Genomic DNA, 22205 nt, shown 5'->3' with positions numbered 1-22205 from the left:
AGCAGGGGCCCATTCCACTAAGGTCGATTATCTTCTAAGCCTCGATAAAGTTCTAAGCATCGATAATGTTAGCTTGCGTTCGGTTCCATCAATGTGGCTCAAATAATTCGCTGCTTGATTGAGCTCCTTCTGAGTCAGATATAATTAGCCTGGTCGCGACCAGGCTAAAACACTGGCTGAAGTAAGACGCGCGTCAAAAAAGGCTCACAGGCGGAAACTACATCCCGAACGACAGTTCCTCTTTTAGGAAATATTAGTTCCCACTTCACACGAGATAGATAGATGGATAGGTTGACTGTGTGATAGATAGATAATTTGATATTTTGAAAGTGTGATAGATAGATCGATAGATCAATAAATAAAAGAGTGTAAAAAAAAAGAAAAAAGTTATTGTCTCAACTTGCATTGCTGTCATCACAGCGGTCTGGCTGGCGCAGTGGTTAAGGCAGCCAGCTAGAGTTCCGAAGGTTGCGAGTTCGAGACTTGATATATATATTTTTTTTACATTTAACCGAAGATTTCATGCAAAGGCTTCAAACACCATTGTAATCGTGTCAGTTCTTGTAAATTAGCCTGCACCATAATTGTATAGCCTACATACTTTTTTAGATGAGATTTTAGATTAGATTCAGACAACGAAATGCAGTAAAAAAGTGTGTCCGAAGAGGGATTCGAACCACCGTCTAAAAATGACGAATAAATCCTATGGCAGCGGTCGATACCACTAGGCCATTGTGGCGATATGACGGTTTGTAGCCTGCTGCTGATATCACCACAGTAGTAATATTAATTTATTAAAATATGAACATAACAATAACTGGGGCTAGTATGACCTACGCATTTAATCGGTCAGCAATTTCTTGCCAAACCATTTCCCTCGCCTTGTTAATTGCGGCAGTATTGCACTATTTTACATCTTATTTTTCCGTCTTCATAAAGATCAATAATTCGGAATCCTGCGCAAATGTAGAACCCTTGCAGAGTGGAGTATCTTCATTTCGACAGATCGACTCTTCGGGGCTCTTTATGTCTGCGTGCACGCGCCCATATCGAAGATTTGTAAGCCTGTCTTCTGTGAACACTCATCACACAAGCCTGATCCTCGTTCGAGGAATCACCTGAGGCTTGAATTCTAATCCCTAGTTGCCTGATCGCCTGATTTATTTCAATCGCCGATATACTGAGCCACCTTTAGTGGAACGGCCCCCAGGTGTTGCTGGTGGTGAGGGGCTGGCTGAGGTGAAGAGAGCCTCACCCCCTGGCTCCACTCCCCTGTTTGTAAACAATGATGTGTAAATACAGTTTCAAATAATATCCCATCACCTTTACTGTAGAAAAGCCCAAGGTGCGAAAACTAGGATGATCCACATGATGTCATTAAATTAAATTAATTAATTTTGCCATTTAGCAGACGCTTTTAATCCAAAGCGACTTACAATTACGAATTACAGGGACATTCCCCCTGGAGTAACTGAGGGCTAAGTGCCTTACTCAAGGGCACACTAGTAGTGGTGTGGTTTCAGGCGGGATTTGAACTCACAACCTTCCGATCACAAGTCCAACTCACTATCCACTAGACCACCACTACCCAACTCATTAGGTTATAGGTCACATGATGTCATTTCAGGCTATAGGTCACATGATGTCACTTCAGGTTATAGGTCAGGGGGTAGGGCTCAGAACACAAGAAGCCATTTTGAGATGACCACATGGCTTTAACAAAGGGTCGTAAACCCTACCCTCCCCTCCCCTAGCCCCCATAGTCAGGAGGGTCGTAAACCCTCCCCTCCCCTAGCCTATGGTGACCAGACGCCCCCGATTTCAGGGGGCAGCCCCCGGTTTGGATGACCTGTCCCCGGCAACAAACTGTCCCCGGAAAAGTCCCTGTTTCAAGCATTTTTTTTATTAATTTTTAATCTTGGCTTGTATTGTCACCGAACCTGCTGCCAAGGGTCCTACCCATGGGGTCCTCCAACCCTTTATAACGTCAATGTATGCATATTACCCGTTAATGGACGATCGTTACATTCAATAGAAAGCATTTCAGCCCCGATTGTTCCCCATTAACGAGCTCATTATGATTGAATGGAGCAATAACAAGGTCATTCTTCACCACTCAGTGAATTACATCCAAGCGTGGGGAAAGCACGCAGACAGTCTCAATGACATAAACTGTCTACTTTCCAAGGTTTCTGCTCTGCTCGGAAATACACTCTTCAGAGAAATATGCTCATTAGGTGAGAGAGAGAGAGAGAGAGAGAGAGAGAGAGAGATGGATGATCTATGCTCATTGTGTGTGTGTGTGTGTGTGTGTGTGAGAGAGAGAGAGAGAGAGAGAGAGATGGATGATCTATGCTCATTGTGTGTGTGTGTGTGTGTGTGTGTGTGTGAGAGAGAGAGAGAGAGAGAGAGAGAGAGAGAGAGAGATGGATGATCTATGCTCATTGTGTGTGTGTGTGTGTGTGTGTGTGAGAGAGAGAGAGAGAGAGATGGATGATCTATGCTCATTGTGTGTGTGTGTGTGTGTGTGTGTGAGAGAGAGAGAGAGAGAGAGAGATGGATGATCTATGCTCATTGTGTGTGTGTGTGTGTGTGTGAGAGAGAGAGAGAGAGAGAGATGGATGATCTATGCTCATTGTGTGTGTGTGTGTGTGTGTGTGTGTGTGTGTGTGTGTGTGAGAGAGAGAGAGAGAGAGAGAGAGAGAGAGAGATGGATGATCTATGCTCATTGTGTGTGTGTGCGTGTGTGTGTGTGAGAGAGAGAGAGAGAGAGAGAGAGAGAGATGGATGATCTATGCTCATTGTGTGTGTGTGTGTGTGTGTGTGTGTGTGTGTGTGTGTGTGTGTGTGTGTGAGAGAGAGAGAGAGAGAGAGAGAGAGAGAGAGATGGATGATCTATGCTCATTGTGTGTGTGTGTGTGTGTGAGAGAGAGAGAGAGAGAGAGAGAGAGATGGATGATCTATGCTCATTGTGTGTGTGTGTGTGTGTGTGTGTGAGAGAGAGAGAGAGGGGGGGGGGATGATTAGATGAGTGAGAGAGAGGGATGGATGATCTATGCTCATTGTGTGTGTGTGTGTGTGTGTGTGTGAGAGAGAGAGAGAGAGAGAGATGGATGATCTATGCTCATTGTGTGTGTGTGTGTGTGTGTGTGTGTGTGTGTGTGTGTGTGAGAGAGAGAGAGAGAGAGAGGGGGGGGGGATGATTAGATGAGTGAGAGAGAGGGATGGGTGATCTGAGACTTAATACAATGTGTTCCTCTAAGGAATTAATTTTATCAGTGCAGGTTATGGGCTATATTTTATTTTGTGTAAAAAGCAAATTACAGAATTCAGAAATATTAAAACGGAAAAAATGGAATTTGGGAAAAAATAAAATGCCTAATTTCCATCAATCATACAGCCGGTCCTCCACCAAGTGCATCAGCCGCCCGCCAGACTTTACCTGCTGAATAAACTGTGGTAAGTGCTGTGAATCTTGATGACAGTAAGCACCAGAATGTTCATGACACGTTATAAATACAGACTAATCTGCTGATTTTTAGCTGACAATGCTTTGTGGTGTTTGTAAAGAGCATTGATCATTTACTTTAGCTAGTGATCACTTAACCAGCCTAATATTGGTAGCTATAATGTCAGCGCTGTTGTGTGAAGCGTTACGTTAGAATTATAGACCCTATTATAATGTCAATGTATGCATATTACCACGTTAATGGGCGATCGTTACATTCAATAGGAATCATTAGTCTTATGTCTCAACATCATTAGTCTTATGTTAGGCTTAAACATTATGTTAGGCTTAAAGTATGAGTAGGGTAGTGGAGATAAAAATGGGCATAAAAAGCACAATAGTGTGTACAAATTCACCAGAATGCAGGAAATTAAGTGTTAAATCCTCTTTTTTTCTGGGGGAGGACCCCCAGACACCCCGCTTGGTTGATGGTTGGCTCGTCAACCTGAACAGTTCTAAGAATTACTTTTAATACCACTTACAGTTAGGGCTGCCACGATTAGTCGACTAGTCGCGACGACGTCGATTACCAAAATCGTCGCCGACATATTTGGTAATCGACGTCTTCGCATGTTTTTTTGGAGCTGAAATAAGCATAAAGCATTCGTTTTTCTTCCCTGAAGCTGCCACTGGCTAGCGTCTCCCAGTGTCTTTGATGTACATGCGCAGTGTCGGTCATCCGGGGCACACGTGACGTCCCCGGAAAAACAAACGGAGAAATGTCTTTCCGTCCTCGTACGTCTAAAGTGAAGGAGCATTTCAACCACAACGTTGAAAAAAACAATGTAAAATGTAAAATTTGCAAAGCTAAACTCGCTTATCATGGCAGCACGTCTATGAGATTGAGATGCATTACACATATAGGAATTTGCTTCGTCACCACAGCAAGTGCGTTTATACTTTTTTCACATGTCAAAAAACAGGACAACACAACAACAACAACACAGGACAGACAACAGTGCATTGGATAGTGCGGTATAAAGTAAAGTGCAGTGCAGAGTTTTTACAGTGAGTCCAGTTCAGTCCTGGGCAGACTTGGGGGCGGGGGGGAGGGGGAAGCCAGAGTCATTTATCAGCCTGGCGGCTGAGGGGTAGAAGCTGAGCCTGTGGCGGGCCTTCAGTGCCTTAGGCAGCCGCAACCTTCTTCCAGAGGGAAGCAGGGTGAGGAGGCCGTGGCCGGGGTGGAAGGGGTCTGCCATGATCTTCCTTGCCCTCCTCAGAGCCCTGGTGTCATGCAGGGAGTTGAGGGAGGGCAAGGGACAGCCGATCACCCTCTCTGCTGAACGTAGCACCCGCTGCAACTTGGCCTTGTCCTTGGTCGTTGCAGCAGGGAACCAGGTGATGATGGAGTGGGTGAGGATGGACTCTATGATGGCCGTGTAGAACTGGACCATCATGGACCTCGGCAGCCTGAGTTTCCTCAGCTGCCGGAGGAAGAACATCCTCTTCTGGGCCTTCTTTGTGAGGGCCTCGGTGTTCTGCTCCCACTTTAGGTCCCGGGAGATGGTCATGCCTAGAAAGCGGCATGACTCCACGGAGGCCACCGGGGTACCTCCCAGCGTGATGGGAGGGGGCAGGGCTGCTTTCCTTCGGAAGTCCACCACCATCTCCACTGTTTTCAGAGCATTTAGCTCCAGATTGTTTAAACTGCACCAGCTCTGCAGCCCCTCGATCTATGATGCGCGAGCATCTCAAAAGGAAGCACGTTTGTGGCAGATGACGAGGAAGACGATGGCTCGTCTCAGTAAGCTAGTTAGCTTGTTATTGGCTAACAATATTGTTACGTTAAAAGCCTTCTTACATTATTTTACGTTATGTGCTGTAACGTTGTCATCAAAGCGATACTTATCAAATAGCTAAAAATGTTGTCTTAACGTGCTAAGAAGGCGTGTTCTATGGATAGTTATCTTGTCAAGATGCCAACGTGCACACCCCAGCAAGCCACCGTCCTGACCGGATCAATCCTGAACATGCTGGTTAACAAGGGTCTCATATCCTTAACCAGCATGTTCAGGATTGATTAGGGGCGTTTCCCCACACTATCTAAGCTGGCAAAATATTTTCTGTGCGTCCCTGCAACCTCCACCCCATCCGAGAGGATCTTCTCTGCAGCAGGGAACATCTGCTCTCAAAAGAGAGCAAGCCTCTCTCCAGAACATGTGGAAATGCTGACTTTCCTCGCTATGAATGAATAGTCCACACAGGAGAGAAACAATTTCTTTGCTCAGTCTCCTGCACTTTTCTTTGTTATGTTATTTGATTGAGACCAAACTTTTTCTCTACAAACATTTCTTTTTGTGGATAATTGCTCTTTTTTAGTTGCCTTAGTGCCTACTGTAAATAACCCCAAGAAAAGTTATTATTTTATGTTGATTAACCTGCCATACATTTGTAAACTGCTTTGTTATGTGATTCATATGTTGTTTGAATAGGATATCGGTGACTTTTATTTTGAAGAGCTTTAGGCAAAATGTGTATGTATTTTGGTTTGATTAGGCTTCCGTAGTTAGGAAGCTCACACAAAAAGAGATTGACGGTAAAGGAAGACAGTTTAATGGACCCGTATGAGGCCATAAGTTCTTACGGTGCAATTTATGGTGCAATTTATTTGTTTGTTTGATTATCACATGTGGACTTTCAAGGTTCAATAAAGGAAAGAAGAAGGAAATAAACACTTTATGTTACAGCAGTAAGTCTCAAGCCTTTTCATATACGGGGATCCGTTACAGTAAGAACTTGCCCTCGCTAACGACCTGCTACACCGGAGATTATCTACAACCAACGGACTACAAACGGACTACGGATAACAGTTTCTATCGATTAAATGGAATACTTTTACTGACGAAAAGGATATGGACAACGTTGAGTTGACGGTGTAGTAAAAGGACAAAGGGGCGCGAAAACAAAACAAAGGTAAAAAATGGAAGTAGAATCAGAACAAGAATTGTTAAACAAAGATGAACATTTTGATGCCGGTCTGCCATTAGCAAGACATTCTGATAGAGAGACAGTTCCCACTGAAAGGATGCTAGCATACCGTGAGGAAGAACAGAGCAGACGGACAAAGAGAATTGTTAGCCTTTATGAACAGTGGAAAACACAAGCTCGTGAAACTCGCAGAGACCTAAAGTCTGAGCTAACAGAAAACCACCTAGCATACTGTGCAGACAAATTGGAGCAAAGGAAAATGGATATAATGAAACTATATGATGAATTGAGAAGTCACGGCACGCCTGATACTGAGCTGAGACGTCAAGTTGATGCATGTTCAGCAGTAACGAACGACATTGTCAAAATACTGAATGAGAGACTGACTGGTGTGAACAGAGATTTTGATGCAGACTATGAAAGACAGCGCTTGCAGGAGCTACGTGAGCCTCACTATGCTCGGTCCACTATAGCTCCTCCGCTTCAGAACACTCAAGTGTAGGGCTGTTACGATTAGTCGACGTCATCGACTACGTCAATACGTCGGTTGCCGTAAAATGCGTCGGTTAGTCGTAAATAAACAAAATGGCTGCGACCAGTGCAAACACGGAGGCAGAGCCGGCGGCTAAAAGACTTCGCCCACGATCGTCCAAAGTATGGGAGTACTTTACAAAAAAAGAAACCAATGGCAATGTGGTGGTCTGTAAACTGTGCAAAAATGAATTGGCCTATCACAGCAGTACGACTGCAATGAACGAGCACTTGAAGCGAAAGCATCCTGGAGCGCTTTGTGAAGACAGCCGTAAGCTAGCACCGTAAGTCAGCGTTGTATTTCTGTTCACTTTTCCGGCCGTGTATCAGTGAAAAATGGATAGCTACTAGCTAATGTTACACAAGCAATGTAGCTCACCACAGTTTGTATGTCTTGTCTTCTGGTGTTAGTAACGTTAGCTATGTAGCTGGCTAGCTACGGTAGCCTTACTAGCCTATTGTTATTGTGGTGCTCGCACCTACTGTACGTTATCTAGCTCGTAGCTCGCATGCTACGTTAGCATCAATTTAGCTAATCATAACATAGCAGCGAGAGTAACGTTAGCTATGTAGCTGGCTAGCTACGGTAGCCTTACTAGCCTATTGTTATTGTGGTGCTCGCACCTACTGTATGTTATCTAGCTCGTAGCTCGCATGCTACGTTAGCAACAATTTAGCTAATCATAACATAGCAGCGAGAGTAACGTTAGCTATGTAGCTGGCTAGCTACGGTAGCCTTACTAGCCTATTGTTATTGTGGTGCTCGCACCTACTGTACGTTATCTAGCTCGTAGCTCGCATGCTACGTTAGCATCAATTTAGCTATTCATAACATAGCAGCGAGAGTAAAGTTAGCTAGCCATGTAGCTACTAGCTAGCTATGTGTTGTGGTGATGGACAGACTTCAAAATGGCCATGTTGGCTAAACATAGCAGTGAGGTGGAAATTAAGGGGCCTACACATGATAAGAAATGTGTGCTTTTTTTATTTTCAGGAGGCAAAGCAGTGTGGAAAACTTTTTCCACAAAAAGAACACAACTCCATGCACACCCCAGATGGCTGCTCAGCTTTCTAACAGCATCTTACAGATGATCGTCAAGGACATGAGACCTGTTGCTATTGTGGAGGGTCAAGGCTTCCGTGAGATGATCAACACATTTCACCCAGGGTACACACTTCCCTCCAGGCATCACTTCACAAATTTGATGGAGAAAAAATACGAGGCTACTATAGAGAGGGTGAAATCTGAAATAAAAAATAAAAAAATCACACTCACCACAGATGCTTGGACAAGTATTGCCACCGAGGCGTACTTAGGAGTCACCTGCCACTTTATATCTGAAGACTGGGAGATGACTTCATACAGTCTGACCACGATGCCGCTTGAGGAGCGCCACACAGCGGTAAACATTGCTGGCTGGTTGGAAGAGGCAGCAGAGAGGTTTGGTTTCTCTCTCAGTGATGATGTCCTGGCTGTTGTACATGATAATGCTGCCAATGTGGTGGCAGCTCTCAGGATCCTGGAAGAGAGGCATGGAGTTGCTTCACATCGATGTGCTGGCCATACAATCCAGCTGGTGGTCAACCACGCCCTGAAGAAGGACCCCCAGATAAGCAAGGCACTGGGGGCTGCAAGATGCCTGGTAGAACACTTCAAGCGGAGTGAGCTCGCCAGCAGCAAGCTCAAAGACAAACAAAAGCAATGGGGCACAGCTGAACATAAGTTGATCCAGGATGTGTCTGTAAGATGGAACAGTTCTTACTACATGGTGAGTCGCCTCTTAGAGCAACGGTGGCCGGTGACCGCAACCCTTTCAGACCATCATGTCACACAGCGAGGAAAGCACTACCTGGACCTGAAAAATGACCAATGGACCCTACTGGAGGAACTGGAGCAAGTTCTCAAGCCCTTTGAGCAAGCCACTGTCTTCCTGAGTGGAGAGGCTTATGTCACAGTCTCTGCTCTACCTCCACTGGTAAAGGGCCTCCTGAAAACCACACAGAAAATATCCTTCGAGTCTGCTCCCATCAACTCTTTCCAAACAGCTGCAGCAAAGGAGATAGCTTCAAGGTGGAAGGACGAGGCCACATTCAGAGAAGATGGTCAAAATGTGTGTGTCATCGCTGCTGCCCTTGACCCCAGGTTCCGCAAGCTAAAGTTCCTGTCGTCAGAAGATAGTGAGTAGTAGGGGTAGTGGTGGTCTAGTGGATAGTGAGTTGGACTTGGGATCGGAAGGTTGTGAGTTCAAATCCCGCCTGAAGCCACACCACTACTAGTGTGCCCTTGGGTAAGGCACTTAGCCCTCAGTTACTCCAGGGGGAATGTCCCTGTAATTCGTAATTGTAAGTCGCTTTGGATAAAAGCGTCTGCTAAATGGCAAAATTATTATTATAATTATAGAAGATATCCTAAAAGTGCAAGTCAAACTTCAGACTCTTGCACTTCAAGCCAAAATAAGAGAGAAGGAACAGCTTCAACAGGCAAGTGAATGAATGAATGAATGGTCTTTATTGTCATTGATATAGTACAGGTACCAAACAACGAAATTTGGGAGGGGGGGGCTCCCCTGGTGCTAGGAAAGAAAAAGAAAAAAAACAAGGGAAAGGAGCTGGTTTACATAAATAAAGGCTATGTACACTATCCACTATACTATACTGTACAAATAAAACACTGTGCTGTACTCTATGCTATGCTATACCTTTTCTAACATTTCCTATTCTCTGTGGGGCAGGCTGGCTCAGCCAGTGCCCAGCCAGAAGCTTCAAAGAAGAGGACTAAGATGCCAGTGTCTGTGCTGGACACATTGCTAGGCTCAGACTCAGAGGAGCAGCACAGCAATGAGGAAGACAATGCCCAGGAAAGAAACAGCGAGGACAGTGACACCGACACTGACATTGTGAGGAATGAGGTGTTAGTTTATTTTGGAGAACAAAGCGTTTCAAGGGATAAGAGCCCCCTACACTGGTGGAAGGAAAACGCAGCACGGTTCCCCTCCCTGGCTATGCTGGCCAAGTCCTACCTGTCTGTCCCTGCAACGTCCACTCCGTCTGAAAGGCTCTTTTCAGCTGCTGGGAACATCGTTTAAAAAAAAAGAGCAAGCCTGACCTCTAAGCATGTGGACATGCTCACATTCCTCCACAGTAATGCCTAAGGTGGAGAGGGGAGAAGGGAGAGAGCTAAGGGGGGAGGGGGAGAGCAGAGAGAGGGGGAGAATGTTATGTTTGTTATTGAGATTGTTATTGTTAAAGATTGTTACTGAGAGGTATACGGTATTCCGGTTAGAATTTTACTTTTTTACAGAATTGACTGCATTACTTGCACTTTTCCTTTTACTTGAAGTTAACTTTTATATTTTATAATATTATATTTTATGTTGAGATTGTTATTGTTAAAGATTGTTACTGAGAGGTATACGGTATTCCGGTTAGAATTTCACTTTTTTACAGAATTTACTGCATTCCTTGCACTTTTCCTTTTACTTGAAGTTAACTTTTATATTTTATAATATTATATTTTATGTTGGACTGTAAGAAAGAGAGGATCTTTTTTGTTGTGTGGAATATTGCCCTGCAGTGCAAGAATAATTGAATAAAATACTGAAATGTTGATAAGAAGTTTTTGACATTTATTTTGGGGAAATTAAGTTACATTAACCGAACAGCAAAAAAATAATCGTTAGACTAATCGTTAAATTAAATAATCGATAGATTAATCGTTAGAAAAATAGTCGTTTGGGACAGCCCTACTCAAGTGTTGCATCCAAGCGAGTAGAGGCAGTGGTAGACTTAGCTGTTAAGGAGGCTAATTACAAGATGCTATTAGAGGAAAAGAAACAGAAAGAAAAAATCAGAGCCATAGAGGAAGAACACAGGAGGGAATTAGACCAACATTAAGATGAATTAAATCGACTGCAAGCTGAAGGGGATGTAAAGGCTGCCCAAGCCAGACTTGAAGCATACAACAGAGAAGTGAAGGAGGAGTCTGAGACCCAGTATATAATGGTAATCCAATTGACTTTGTTGAGTGGAAGGCTACATTTATGTCTCTGATAGATGGGAAGAACATTTCCACTGCTGACAAGCTACACTACCTCAAGAGATATGTAGGTGGCTCATAGTGATGCTCCGATCTGATCGGCATCGGCCGATATGGCCTTGATCGGAGTTCTCAAAACGGCCGATCAAACACGACCGATCAGTTTACAAAATGGCGTCGCCAGTCTGGAAATATTACACAGTGTCGGAAAGAGACAACAAATATGCCGTTTGTAATGTCTGCTCAAAAGAAATACCTCGGGGAGGAACGCACGCAAGGTCTTTCAATAGCACGAATATCATACGGCATTTGCTGCGTTCGTCGATTCGCTCAGAGAGCGCCGAAGCGCACACTGGGCTCGACGTCATAAAGGGACCGAGTGCTTTGATTGGACGAGAGGCGTTCCACGAGTGCTGGTCAGAGTTCCAGCGCGACTTCACGAGCGTAGTGTAGGTAGTGTTCAGCGACGTCATGTGACCCCGCGAGCAGGAAGTCACTTGGCCCATAGCAACAACTATTAGCGCGTGAGTTTTAGGTCTTCCTCTGTGCACCTTGCACAAGTGTAGATAGCGAGTGACTTTTCAGCATAGCAGGACATATTTTAGATGATAAGATGAACAGGCTGAGTGCCAAAAACGCACAGATGCTTGTATTTCTCAAGGTTAATCTGCCAGTGATGCTGCTTAATCAGAAGTAAGGTTTGAGTCTGAAATCTCCTTAGGTGCAAAAATGTTTTGTTTTTTTGTTTTATTGATTATTGCTGACTTGCTGTCTTATCTCCTCCTAAATATGACTTGAAACTGACTGACTTGAAACAGTATTTTATATTTGGCTATAGCCTGTTTATGTTGCAGTTTAGTTTGGGTATGTTTATTGTTCCTCAGGAAAGCTACAGTATAAGCTCCAAGTTCTCTAAGAGCCCCTAGTTCCTCTCATTCGAGTGGAATGTTGCACATTTGACGTGACAGTGTACATTTTATTTATTATGATTTTTATTTTCACATTTTATTTGTTTTTCCTTAAGTAAGCTACAGGTGGTTGTGAATTCAATAAAACAGATGGTTGTCAATTCATGATACTTTCTCATCTCCTATTTTCATTTGAATACTTAATATACAATGTCAATGGTGTTAAGAATAATAAAAAACATAAATAATGCTACACAATAAATGCTTCAATTGCCATTTTCGACGGTGTGATCGGTGATATCGGATCGGCAGATCACTGATTTCAGTGATCGGTGATCGGCACCAAAAACCCTGATCGGAGCATCTCTAGTGGCTCAGCACACAAATGCCTAGAAGGGACATTCTATCGAAGCGATAGCGAAGCCTTCAATGACGCTTGGAGTAAGCTCGATCAGAGGTATGGCCAGCCATTCATAATTCAAAAGGCCTTCAGAGAAAAGTTATCCAACTGGCCAAAAATACAGTCTAAAGACGCTGAGGGACTGCGGAACTTCTCAGATTACTTAAATGCTTGCCTGCAAGCCATGCCACATGTAAAAGGCTTAACCAGTGTTTCCTCCAGGATTTTTCACATTAGTGGCGGAGTGGTCATAAAACGCGTGCACGCGAAAACAAATATAATTTCTTAAATAGCGGTTAAGTCATTAAAGCCGAGCAGGTGATTTTATATAGAAGGTGATCAAATACCAATATTGTTATGTACGACAGTATGTCATTGCAGCACTTTGTTGCACTTTACGACGTCACGTTCTGTTAGAACTTTACGACTGTGTGTGTTGTCAGAATGAATGGCACTTAACAGTAAACGGAGCTCAGTTTGTATACCTGTGTGGATCTACATTTATTAGCATAACACAAACATAATAAATTAGATAGAACAACCCTGTTCATTAATGTTCATTAATGCTTGAGTTCATGTTCGCACTGTTACTGTGTTGTGGAGGTCACGAGGGGGGGCGGGGGGGGGGGCGGGTGCTGTGTGTGTTATTGAGACCGTTGGGAGAGAGAGCTCGGGTGAACTAAGAAAGTTGTGTATGAGATAGTTTACAATTAAACGCACGATTACATGAGAGAAGCTATCTGTCATTATTTCAACCACTGTCCAAGTGGGGACGTTACAATACTTTAGTTTTAGAACGAAACGTTAGCCGCTAGCAGCGTTTAGCAGTCACCATTCTTGAGCAAAACATGATACAAACAAACATTCAAATACTCGTGTCGTCTTGTTTTTTTTTTCGATTTCAATGTATGACGCATCATTTGAAAGCTTACCATCTGTAGTTTCAGACTATGTAAACAAACAAAAAATTACGTAAGCAAATGGTTATTATTTATCTGGTATAGATACCACTTCTGCGCCGAATGTACCGCCGCCGGCACAAATCCGCACCCGACATTGTAATTACCGTAATTTCTAAACGGTTTGTGCTATCGAAAAAAATCCAACTGTCCCTGAAAGCTGAGATGTTGCACTTCAACCAACATATAGGGTATTACGGTAAAATGTGACGTGAGGACATTCTCAGAGTCAGTTTACTCACAGTGAGTGGCGGAGCGTTCAGGGACACATGCTTTTTTTCTGTTCTCTGGTCAAAATAACTCGCTGCCTTTCTGCGCAGCCTGAATCAAAGTGGACTGTCTGAATCATTTGGTGGCGGAGGAAATTCATTCGTGGCGGCCCGCCACCAATAAATGCATATAGAGGAAACACTGGGCTTAACCATCCTAAATGACTGTGAGGAGAACCAAAGGTTGATACGGAAGTTGCCTCGCGATTAGGGCTGCCACAAACGATTATTTTCATAGTCGACTAGTCACCGATTATTTTAACGATTAGTCGACTAATCGGATCATAAATTACAGCTTATCGCACAATTACTCAATCGCTCTTATTTAGCTATCATCTTCTAAATCAGCTTCTAAATTTTGCTTGAAGTTGTTAGTTGTTGTTGTAGGCATGTGCTAACTAAAAATAAAGACAATTAAAATGATTGTTCACTCAAAAATAGATATTTTAATGAACTTTGCAGATTTATTTCTGGCATCACTTGCATGTAATGTAAAGAGTAGTAGAGGGTGCAAACTGCTGAGTAAAATGAGGTAGGCTAGGCACTAGGCAACCAAAAGAATACAAAAAAATAAAAATAAATAGTTGTACAGAGTACAAAAGTTTTGCTTTGCTTCACTCATCTCATAGTAGAACGCGCCTTCTTAGCACTGTAACGTTAAGACAACATTTTTAGCTATTTGATAAGTATCGCTTTGATGACAACGTAAAATAATGTAAGAAGGCTTTTAACGTAACGATATCGTTAGCCAATAACAAGCTAACTAGCTTACCGAGACGAGCCATCGTCTTCCTCGTCATCTGCCACAACGTGCTTCCTTTTTAGATGCTCGCGCATCATAGACGTGCTGCCATGATAAGCGAGTTCAGCTTTGCAAATGTTACATTTTACATTCTTTTTTTCAACGTTGTGGTTGAAATGCTCCCACACTTTAGAGGTACGAGGACAGGAAGACATTTCTCTGTTTGTTTTTCCGGGGAAGTCACGTGTGCCCCGGATGACCGACACTGCGCATGTACATCAAAGACACTGAGAGACGCTAGCCAGTGGCAGCTTCAGGGAAGAAAAACGAATGCTTATCGAATGAAATGAATGGTCTTTATTGTCATTGATATAGTACAGGTACCAAACAACGAAATTTGGGAGGGGGGGCTCCCCTGGTGCTAGGGGAAAAAAAAAAAAAAAAAAAAAAAAATCAGCTCCAAAAAAACATGCTACTACGGCGATTACCAAATATGTCGGCGACGATTTTGGTAGTCGACGTCGTCGTGACTAGTCGACTAATCGTGGCAGCCCTAATTCACCTTGAGGATGACAAAAAGCTACAAGTCTAAAATTATATTCAAAGAGGTCTAAAAAGGTCTTAAATTTGACTTGTTGAAACTTGTAGGAACCCTGTTACTAGGTTTACAGTGAAACCAAGGCCCTGTTTGAATACTGGATGCCCTTGTCCCACACATCTCCATCACTGATCTGTATGTGAATGTATACATGAGTGTGAGCTTCCCATTCCACTGGTTTCACCAATCGAACCCTTTTATAAGGAGTCATAGGGTGTGTTCTCACTAGAACATTTGCTTCACTTGAAACAGAGTTTAGGATAAAATTCGCTTTGCTCTGCGTCGTTTGTAGCTGTGAAAACGTGCGAAGTCGCTCCCGCAGCAAACAACCAACGGATGCTCCGCTTGAAAAGGGTGGTTTCGCTCCGGTTAGAAACAACGCATTGAGGCAGTCCATAGGAAAACAACAGCGCATGCGTGTTGATCAGGATGAACGGGCAATTTCCTATTTTTCTGACCAATCAACTACCCCGTCTGTTGCTTCGATTGCGTATGTTACTTTGTTTACATAAAGGGCTGAGAGAACGCAAATCAGAGAAATAATTTATGCAACAATGTTGCAAACTCATCCACTTGCTCCGGCTCAAGATTCGGACTTTCATGTGAGAACATGACCATATACTGTATATAAGTCTACTAGTCCATATGGTCATTATGTTTATAAAAGTACACAGTTACATGTTAACTCCCCCCTGTCTATATACCCCCCTGTGAATAGGCTATATAGTGTATAGAAGTATAGTAAAGTTCACATAATAGATACATTCTCAGATGTCTACCGATCACTTATCCCCCTTTTTTTGTTTATACCCCGCCCTACTTATGTCTATTTATGTCTCATTATTGTTTTTTTTATTATCTTAGGACTGTGTTTGTTTGTTTCGTTGTACCTTTCGTTGTACCTGTTACAATGACAATAAAGATAATTCATTTATTAATTAATTAATTAATTAATTCATTTAGATCTGTTATTGCCTCATGAAAGGTGCCTTATTAAACAGAGACGGTCTGTAGGGCAACTCAACTTGTGAGCCTTGAGACTTCTGGTCAAACGTATGAAAAAGGGGCTAAGAAAACGTCATAAAACAACAGGAAACGTCTTTAAAGACTTTAACGTTCTTTATAAAAACTTAAAACCTCATCAAGTACAGGCCTCAGTCATCTAATATCACCATTTATATTTTGGGTGCGTTTGTGCTACAAATAAACTGTCCTTGGCTTGCCTTGTGTCCCAAAGCAGATCCTGTTGCTGAGAGATTGATAATCTACCTGTGGAATCCCACTATTCAACCGTTTCCACAGAGATTGTTAATAGGCCTTTCATCTGTGATACTGCTGTGCTTCAAAAACACGTCCATTTACGTTTCTAAGCTGTGTTTCTGTGGTTCTTGTTGTTAGGTATCCCTCCTCATGTTGACACTCACTCTGCCTTTGCGGATACCATCCTCTCCCTGAGCCTGGGAGCCAAGGTAGATATGAATGAATGAATGAATGAATGGTCTTTATTGTCATTGATATAGTACAGGTACCAAACAATGAAATTTGGGAGGGGGGGCTCCCCTGGTGCTAAGAAAAAAAAAACTAAAAACAAGAAGGGAAAAGAGCTGGTTTACATAAAATAAAGGCTATGTACACTATCCACTATACTATACTATACAAATAAAACACTGTGCTGTACTCTATGCTATGCTATACCTATTCTAACATTTCCTATTCTCTGAACCTTATGTACCCTAGGGTTGTCATATTGCACATAGTGTTATTGCACATTCATTTAAAGTGTCGCAGTTTGCAGGTTTGAAATGTACACAGTTGTGTTTCAGTATTACACTTGATTTCAATCTTGTAGCTGCCATCAATTTGTCTAGATTGTCCAGGGCCTAGAACCTAGGTCTTTGCTGTGTTCAGGGCCTGGATGGCCCTGGGGTAGAAGCTGAGCTTCAGTCTGTTTGTCCTTGCGAACATGGTCCTGAACCGCCTGTTCGAGGGCAGCCGAGCAAAGTGTTCGTACCCAGGGTGGGATGGGTCTCTGGAGATCTTGGAGGCCTTCCTGAGGCATGCTCTCCACTGCGCAGCGGTAGAAGGCCACCAGCATCTCCTGTCCGATGTGGTCTTCCCTGAGGACTCTCAGGAAGAAGAGCCGCTGTTGTTCCTTCTTGATGATGGCTGCTGTGTTGTTCTTCCAGGACAGGTCATCCTGTATGTGCACCCCCAGGAATCGGAGGGTTGAGACTTTCTCCACGCTCCCTCCATCGACGAGCAGGGGCTGGACCTCAGATTTGTTCCTCCTGAAGTCCACGATGATTTCCTGGGTCTTTGACTGGTTCAGCAGCAGGTTGTTAACCTTGCACAGCTTGCTCAGCTGCTCTTCCTCATCCCTGTACGCCGCCTCGTCCCCCCCCGAGATGCAGCCCACCACGGTGGTGTCGTCTGCAAACTTTACGATGGAGTTGCTGGGGTGGACGGGGGTGAAGTCGTAGGTGTAGAGGTTGTAGAGGATGGGGCTTAGCACGCAGCCCTGGGGGGACCCAGTGCTGAGTCTGAGGGCTGTGGAGGTGTGGGAGCCCACCCGCACCCTCTGGGGGCGGTCAGACAGGAAGTCCCAGTGTTTCCTCCAGGAATTTTTACAATGGTGGCGGATGGCCGTGACCGCGCGCGCACCATTTTTTTCTTCTAATCACAGCCAAAACTAGAGGATGGCCAAAATAAATAAATAATGAATATACAGAATATAAACTTGTGACTGACAGTCACATACACACACACAAAGATCATCAGCTATAATATAATACGAAGTAGGCCTACATGAGCACAAAAGCGGCTAACGTTACTGATTAACTGTTTACTGTAGTGCAGAGAGATGGTAGTCGTAGGCGGCGTATCAAATGACAAAGCTAAATGTTTAATGAAGGACATGAACGATTGTCAACAACACACTCAAGCAGTAAATAGAACAGTCTAAACAACTTGGGTACTACGGACGGAACAATAGTCTCAACCTATAGTTCCGTGCGTGAATTATGTCAACCCACCACATTACAGAAGTAAAATCACAGTCAGATGGAGCATTCGGTAAACAGCTGAGTATCAGCTGAGTTAAAGAAAACAAACTCTTACCTTTGATGAGACCCACATGAGCCCTGTTTTCCCGTACTTCTCCCGTGTGTCTCTTATTGTCCAAATGTTCCCTGAATTTTAGCTGCATGTTTTTCCAGCATGTAATTCCGTTGTCAATAAAAAAATCGTCTCCCCCTTCTTTTCCCCTTGACAATACTGTGTCGTTGCTAAAGTGACGGCACATAAGAATCGTTTTTTGACTTGCTAATGTCTGCTAACGTAGCACTTGAAACTGGCGCCGTTCTCTGGACTGCAGCTGCTCCCGCGTTAGCATTAGCATCCATCTTTTCTTCTCCCTTCTCACCGTCACGAGCTCAAATGACACTTGTCGGCCGATCTAACTCTTAACACTCACTTACAGGACTTCTGACACCATGTCGTGTTATTCTATTAAACATACACGTGAGTCCTTCTGTATTTCAATGTAAGTGTCTTTATTTTAACTCGCTCTGTAAGCTCTACAATACCGGTCTCTTGTTGTCTCGTCGTAACCTGCCCACCTGACCTGGGGGGTATTCCATCAACGTCGCTAAAGGAAAATCCTGGCTTATTTTTGATAACTCTCGCGAGACCTATCAGAATATGCCTGGATATTTTTAAGAACTCTCGCGAGATTTATCAGACTAAACCTGGATTTTCCCTTTAGCGATGTTGATGGAATACCCCCCTGATGTCACCACGGTGGCCTGTACACAATGACAATAATACCACAGTTCACATTTAGACCAATCAGGAGCCCTTGTGTCACGTCGTCAACTGAATGTCATTAATCTGATTTTGGATCAGCGGTTAGAGAGAGACGGGCGTGGATTTAGGTGCACTTTTAGTCAACATCCATTATAGCGCTGATCTAGGATCAGATATATATTAATCAGCTAAAATGTTCAGATATTTTTATTTTTATTTTTTTGTGTGGACTGAATCAATTCGTGGCGGAGGAAATTCATTCGTGGCGGCCCGCCACCAATAAATGCATGTAGAGGAAACACTGAGTCCTTGATCCATGCACATATAGAGTGTGATAGTCCCAGGTCTAGTAGTTTGGTCACTAGCCTGTCTGGAAGGATGGTGTTGAAGGCAGAGCTGAAGTCCACAAAGAGCAGTCTCGCGTAGCTGTTTCCCCTCTCCAGGTGGGATAGAGTGGAGTGGAGAGTCGTCGCGATATGAAGAGTGTGTGTGTGTGTGTGTGTGTGTTCGTTGGTGTATGTTCGTTTGTGTGTGTGTTCTGACGTGTATACGTGTGCATACATACATCACATACATCTTGCTGTAAATAATGATCTTACTGTACACTATGTGTGCGCTTATATACATGGTCTTGAAGGGCAGGGTGATTCATTCATCTTTATAATCGGCTTTAATACGTTTTCTATGGTTGGGCGGCCGCGGTAATTCTGTAATATTGCGGTATATGAAAAAAACAACGGTGTCCGTTTCAATACAGTCATAATTTTTTTTAAATAACACGTTATCCCCTTGGTTGGTGCTTCATTATACAGTCAGACAAACATACTCCCAACCATAGCAACTAGGGAGTTTTTCAGGGCCAAAAAGTGAAAGGTTTTTGACTGGTGAAGTCGGTCTTGAGATTCAAATCCAATTTAATATACAGCTCTTCATATTTCTTAAAATATTCAGCTTTCTGTAAGTCAAAAACTTAAAAAACCCGGAATGTCGAGTTTGGGCTATGAATGGAAACAGCAGAAGACCTACAGTGCAGAACACATACAGTTTCTTCAGGAACTTCCTTTGATATGACTTTTACTTTACATAATGTCACTGCAGACGGTGATGGAGTTCCGTCACCCCGATGGGCCCTTAGTTGCCGTGGTGTTGCCAGGGCGGAGTCTACTGGTGATGAAGGGAGAGAGCAGATACCTATGGACCCATGGGTGAGAATGAAAGGGAATGAGGGAGGGTAGAGAGAGAGAGGACAGAGGAGAGACAGAAAGAGAGTCAAAGAGGTTTTTTCTCTCTGTGTCACTAGTATAACTCCCAGGAAGTTTGATGTGGTCCCAGCTGACCACCCAGAGTCCCCTGCTGCAGTATCCTCTGATAACCATAGCAACCTGACCCTGAGCGGGAGGGGCACTAGGACCTCTCTCACCTTCCGCAAAGTCCGCCGAACACCGTGCGACTGTGGTGAGCTTCTTTGTTGGGTTTGCCGATTTTGAACAAGTGCGTTCATGTCTCCATTGCTTAGCACACCAGACGACTGTTTACATTTTGGACTTGACAAACGGGCTTTGGATGAACCTGTGTGAAGCTGGGCCTGTCTGTCTCCCTGCAGCCTTCCCATCTTCTTGTGACAGCCAGCGTCCCTCCGGCCCCTCCCCCTCCCCCCCCTCCCTACCCAGCAGCGAGGGTGACGCGGCCCGCTTGGAGGCAGAGTTCGTGCACAGCGTGTACGACGCCATCGCCTGTCACTTCAGCAGCACGCGCCACTCCCCCTGGCCACAAGTATGTCACTTCCTGTCCTCGCTCCGACCAGGAAGTGTTCTCGCTGACGTGGGCTGCGGGAACGGGAAGTACCTCGGGGTCAACCCAGAGCTGTTTGCGGTGAGTGCATGTTGAACATGTTGAGGGTAGATGCAAAGTAAAAAAATGGGTAAATGCTACTTAATTTCGATCTGTTAGATCTGTTTTCTATGTCTCGTCTTTAGACGGGCTGTGTTAGGATTCCATTGAGTGTGTCTGTCCCCTGTAGGTGGATTGTGACCGCAGCAGTGCCTTGGTGCAGATCTGCTCAGAGAGAGGCTTCCAGGCATTTGTGTCTGACGCTCTCAATGTTCCTCTACGCAAAGAGACCTGCGATGCCTGCATCTCTATAGCTGTCATTCACCACCTCTCTACAAAGGTATACACACACACACACACACACACACACACATACACACACACACACATACACACACACACACACACACACACACAGTTTGGTTACTGTTGTTTTATGATTTCCTTTGTGTGGTGTGTGTAGGAGCGGCGGTTGGCTGCGGTGGAGGAGTTGGTGAGGCTGTTGAAGCCTGGAGGAAGGGCGCTGATCTACGTGTGGGCCCTGGAACAGAAACACAACGACCAGACGTCTAAATACCTCAGAGAGCCCACAGCACACAGGCCCGGAGGCAGCTCTACAGGCCCCAGGCAACGGCAAAGACTACGACCAGGGGCAGGTCGGGAGTAAGAACCCCCCGGACAACAACTTGGACTGCAACCAGGTCCCCCCTGAGAAAGAGAGTCGGCCCAAGCTTAGGGTCCACACCAACCGCACGGCCTTCGACTCCCAAGACCTCTTGGTCCCCTGGCATCTTAAGGGGGGAGGGGGGGAGCGGGCAGGAGGAGAGACAGGACATGGTAACCAGGGGAAGGGAGTAGGCAAACAGGGTGGTCGAGGAGGCTCAAAAAAGACATCAGACCTCCCCACTGCTAATGTTCATGGCTCAGCTCCCAGCCCAGGTCCTGTATTTCATCGCTATTACCATGTCTTCCAGCAGGGGGAGCTAGAGGAGCTGTGTGGCAGGGTTAGAGGAGTGAGTGTGCAGAGTAGCTACCATGACCAAGGGAACTGGTGTGTTATACTGGAGAAGACTCCTGGAGACAGATAAACACACACACACACACAATCAAGATTTTAGTAAATGGGTTTATTAACAGAGAGTATGCTATTGTTCATTTTCGGATGAATAAAGTTGTATTGAATTGAGGGAGATTTTGTTTTTTTTGCCTCATCAGATAAGACAATTATGCAAGACAATTATGAGACCCAATGAAGCGATTTAACATCGCTGATTATTGTAAATAATCATGAAAAATGGGAAAAACAAAATGACCTTCAAATGAATGGGGATTCATTAAGTGCCTAGTCTGATTTCATTCATTCAAACGTTGTTGTTTAATCGAGTCTTAGAAGTGGCCGTAGGCTGTTGAATGCAACACCTCTCAATGTGGATTACCATTGTTATAATATATTAATATTAATATTAATTTGTAATATATATTACATTAACAACAAAGAGTCCCCATTAATCCAAAAATCAAAGTTTGTCAGGTGTTTTTAGACCTCTTGACTCTCTCTGTATTCCTCCACATATCCTTGCTCTACTATGCCCTATTCTTCTCCAGTGTCTGTTATAAAGTGTGGTCTTTATGTCTCCTAATCATCCCCTGTATCAGTATTCAGGGCCGCATTTGTCCTGCCCAGGATTGTGG

The 22205-nt window shown here is 44.1% G+C and overlaps 1 pseudogene across 1 annotated transcript; it reads left to right on the top strand.

Moving 5' to 3' along the window:
• Positions 1-8343: 8343 nt before the first annotated feature.
• Positions 8344-21754, top strand: LOC308169014 (tRNA (carboxymethyluridine(34)-5-O)-methyltransferase alkbh8-like; annotated as a pseudogene). Its single transcript has 8 exons — positions 8344-8943; positions 9700-9844; positions 16278-16348; positions 19782-19888; positions 19984-20138; positions 20287-20555; positions 20704-20853; positions 20977-21754. The product of its transcript is annotated as a tRNA (carboxymethyluridine(34)-5-O)-methyltransferase alkbh8-like (transcript).
• The last annotated feature ends 451 nt before the right edge of the window (positions 21755-22205 follow it).

This window comes from Nansenia antarctica (genome assembly GCF_963989245.1).
Source record: "Nansenia antarctica genome assembly, chromosome: 12".
NCBI lineage: Eukaryota > Metazoa > Chordata > Actinopteri > Argentiniformes > Microstomatidae > Nansenia > Nansenia antarctica.
The sequence above is the reverse complement of the archived record's forward strand: the minus strand, read 5'-3'. Positions and strand labels throughout refer to the sequence as shown.